Source organism: Acanthochromis polyacanthus, chromosome 9, assembly GCF_021347895.1.
Source record: "Acanthochromis polyacanthus isolate Apoly-LR-REF ecotype Palm Island chromosome 9, KAUST_Apoly_ChrSc, whole genome shotgun sequence".
Classification (NCBI taxonomy): Eukaryota; Metazoa; Chordata; class Actinopteri; family Pomacentridae; genus Acanthochromis; species Acanthochromis polyacanthus.
The window spans coordinates 30,251,750-30,256,379 of NC_067121.1; positions in this window are offsets into that span (position 1 = coordinate 30,251,750).

Below are 4,630 nucleotides of genomic sequence, written 5' to 3' on the forward strand. Positions count from 1 at the left end.
GTTTAGATGAAGAGTCCGCCCAGAGGAGCTGCCGCCTCTGCCTCTGCTCTGTCCGGACAGAAACACACGTGATTCTAAAGTGCACACAGTTAATAACCTGAAATCATCCAGAGGTAAACACAAACATGGAAGACATCTGTCTCAGGACAGTTATGCCACGAGGCTAACTTAAGTTTAATTAGCTGGACGATGACAGCTTATTAAAAACATGCATAGTTCTTTTTATCATATCACTAAATGTTACAATAAGTGAGAAAAAAACAATAAATACATAAAAATAGACTAGTTAAATATCAGCAAAATTAAGAATTATTAGCTATGTGCATTGTCTATGTTTTTCAAATTAGTACAGTTGTAGGAAAACAACATTCAAAGCACATCAGAAATATGGATTTTTACAAATTAGTTTATTTACTATGGAGTAATAGGAGTGTCAAATCAAAATATAAATAAATAAATAAATAAATGTGGAAATATAAAGAGAAACAAATAAATAAATAAAAGGAAAAAACAGAAAAGGTAAAAGCAAAGACAAAATTTTCCTTTTTATTTATTTATTTATTTATTTATTTCTCTTTATATTTCCACATTTATTTATTTATTTCTCTTTATATTTCCACATTTATTTATTTATATTTTGATTTGGCACTCCTATTACTCCATAATTTACATTTTGACATGGGTCAAAATGGGTCTATTTTGTTTGTAATTATGCACATAGATAACTATGGGAGTGGGGTACTGAGTGACTCATGGTCAAAATGGAGAAGATTTGGGGTGAATAAGCTTGTGCTTGTGATATGTTGGGTTATTGTTTCATGCTTTGTTTTGTTTGTTTGTTTTGTTGATGTTTTGATTTGTTTATGTGGCTTTTTTATTTTCCTCTCATGTCCAAAAAACCCATTCATTCATTCATTCATACATACAAATTTGGCCATAAAATGAAACTATTTCCAGTACTTCAATCTGCAAAGCATATTATTTTCCAGATTTCTTATAGCATCTTTTATGTCACCAAATACCCTGATATCTTTACTGAGTTCATGTCCCTGTGTCTTCCTCAGTGTTGGCACACATTCTCCCAAAATGCTAGAATTTGTGCAAAATATGTGGTAGTGACGGTCCACACTGTCTCCAACACTGTTGTTGTTGGAGTTTTTCTACTTTTAATATAGCATGTAACAAAAAAATACCTAAAGAATTTTTCCGCAAAATTCTGTGCATTTCTTAAAACTTTGTTGATGAACGTCATGCTTCCCACACAGAATCCTGCTCTGACTGATTAAATCTTTTTCACATTTTTGCTTTAATGTGTCTGCAATCATTGCATTTGTGTGTGTGAAGAGCCCCAGTATAATTTAAATGGAGTTTCAGTCTTTATCTGTTTGCCAGCTTCAATCAGAATATTTATCACTGTGTTGTCCTCCTTCCGCTATTTTTATTTTACTTTTTATTATGCTCTTTTCCCTTCTGATTTAATGAAAAGTTCCATCTTTGAGCACATACTAACTAAAAAACTCATTATTTCAAAGTCAGCTAATGATATTTTCTGATCCATATGCAGCTGCGGGTCACAATATTAATTCTAAAAAGTGCCATTCCAATATTGTGATACAGTAAAACTTCTGCAATCATTAAAATAAAGTAAAAATGGGCTACCTAAATATTAGCAATTAGCTCTCATTACACAAAACGACCAATTCAAAGTGAGATACATTGATTTAAAATACAAAATAGCAACATTTTTTGTTTGTTTGTTGCTAAGTTTGTGTTGAGTTTTCATCACAAACTTTCACTGATTGTAGTTACAGTTGGGTAGTTTAATTATCACATATTTCATATCATGGCTTTAAAACTCATGTAGTGGGACAGAAGTACCTCAGAATTATACTTGCATGTAGATACTTGGCAGAAAATGTCCTCAACTGATCATCAATGTATCAGAGAGTATAAATCATAAACACCATGCAGGCACTGTACAAACCTGCTGACAGCCAGAGCTGCAAAGCAAACACAAGCTGGCATCAGAAAGAAGAGTCAGAGTTTACCTTTGAGTTGACAAGTCAGATCGATGAGGAGGAGCTGCGATGAAGAAACCACAGGACAAACACTCAGGCCTTCTCCTCTGGGGTCAGTGCTTGACATGTCACACCTTGGTGAGAAGACTTACTGCAGCATTGCATAAGCCTCAGGGACTCAGTCGTCACAGCCATACGTCTCACAGACTGGCCTTTCTCTGTGTCTTGGATATTTATTGGTGCAGACAACAACGCTGGTTTTGTCAGCCGTAAACCGAGCATTGTCCACATAATAAAAATGACAGAGGCCTTGTTGGGTAGACTTATGAATTGTGTGTTCCTGTTTAAATCTCCGGAAAGGTCCGCTCTTTCTTTGTGTCTCCACGGCGACGTTTTCCAAAGGACAGGTGCTTTAGACAAGAACGTGAGTGTTTAGGGATCAATAAAGTTTATGTGGATCAGTGGTGTGTACCTGCAATATCAACAACTTTCACTGCAAAGGTTCAGTTTTGGTGTGCAGGGAATAATGGGGGTGATTTTATGTAGCACTGTTTCTTTACTTGCTGTTTAATTTATGTGTATTGATATGTGCCACTGTCAGACACTTGGCGTCGTTCCGCCCATGATGTTCCAGCTTTACAGTCGAATGAACATGATACAGATTTGTAGGCGGAATATAAGACAATAAACATAATGATTATTATTCAGATGAAGGGGGTGGTTAGTTATTGATCACCTAAGACTTAAAAATCCTTTGAATAATGTTCTGGCATTTTGAGTAAAAGCTGTCCTGATGGCCCTGGAGTGTAGGACTCAGACCCTGAAGTTGTGGTTTTACCAAATGTCATAAAATCTTGCACCTAATTAAGAATTTCACACACTACCAGTCAAGTTTGGAGACACCTTCTCATTTAATAGTGTTTCTTTATTTCCATGACTATTTACATTCTAGATTCTCACTGAAGGCGTCAAAACTATGAATGAACACACATGGAATGTGTGAAATAAGTTGAAACATGTTTTATATTTTAGATTCTTTAAAGTAGCCACCCTTTGCTTTGATTACTGCTTTGCATGCTCTTGGTATTCTCTGATGAGCTTCATGAGGTCGTCACCTGAAATGGTTTTCCGGCAGTCTTGAAGGAGTTCCCAGAGATGCTGAGGATTTGTTGGCCTTTTTGCTTTCACTCTGCAGTCCATCTCATGCCAAACCATCTGGATTGGCTTTAGGTCAGGTGACTGTGGAGGCCAGGTCATCTGACACAGCGCTCTCCTTCACTCTCCTTCTTGACCACTTGTATAAATTCTCCGGAATTCAGTAAAACCTTATTCATCTCAATATCAGTCATCTGTGTCTCCTGAGTGTTCCTGAGTTTGCCTCCCGGTTTCCTCACCTGACATCACAGAATTCTCTAACAATAAGTGATGGTCCAACTCAACGCAAACTGGATGGGATGTCTCTGCAGGATGCTGTTAGCCTAGCCGCGCTAGACAACCCACGGCAACGAATTTAATTCTCTGCCAGGGTGGGTCTAGTTACCCTCAATAAGGCTCGAGGCATCTATACTTAGGTTTTCTCTGTGAAAACTCTGCACATGCCTCATTCTGCATTTCTGAGTGGAGTTTAGTTTAATTTAACAAGGTAAAAATCACAGTTGCAAGTGACAAGGTTGCGTTATTTACAGGAATTTAAACACCAGACGGGAATTTTAAAAACTTATAAAAATATTTTACACGTAGAAAAGGTGAATGTAAGTTGTGCTGAGTGTTGGGGGTGGTTCCTGTTTTCCAACAATCAGGGAATACAGGCATTAAATTTGAAACTAGACCCCAAACAGCACAATGATGGCCACATAATACGTAAATGATCTTGTAAAGATTTAAAGCCTACTCATCAAGTGTTATTAGATTAGACGTGAACTTTCTCTGATTTTTACCGTTATAGCCCCTTAAAAACAACCAGTCCTGAATGTAATATTGCAAAGCAGCCTGTAAGTGAAGCTTCAGAGTGAAGTGGGGACACTGTCCATGTTTATCTGGGTCACAGGGTCAACACCAGGAAGCTGTAAGTGGAGAGCGATCTGAGATTACTGGGGATGAGTCTAATAGATGATGCCTGTCCAGGGATTATCAGAGAGCTGGGATGAGTAGCAACATTGCTCGTATAAACTTTCACCGGCCTTTGGCGAGTCCTCTCACATGAGCACGTTCTTATTTTAGTGCCTCCATTTATGATGTTCAGCTGCAGGATCACGAGAGAAGATGCTGAGGGTGAATATTCTAGTAGGAGTCACGAGGAGGTTGAAATTAAACCTGACGTGTTACTATAAGGAGTTGTAGAGATAGAAAAAGAAATGCTAATTTATCTCACTACAGTCAGTATATTCACTCTGTATGCAAATGATGTTAAAATGACAAACCCTCTCACAGTCAGAGGTTGGAGCAGCAGACCTGGCAGCTCTTTATCTCCCTCTGCAGGACACCACACCTGAAATAAACCGGTTTGGACTCTCACAGCAGCAGCTTCATCTGTCACCACCTCCAGTCTCTGCTCATGATGACGACATTTGTAACTAAACTGAAAAAATAACTCACACGTGCATCTCAGGAAG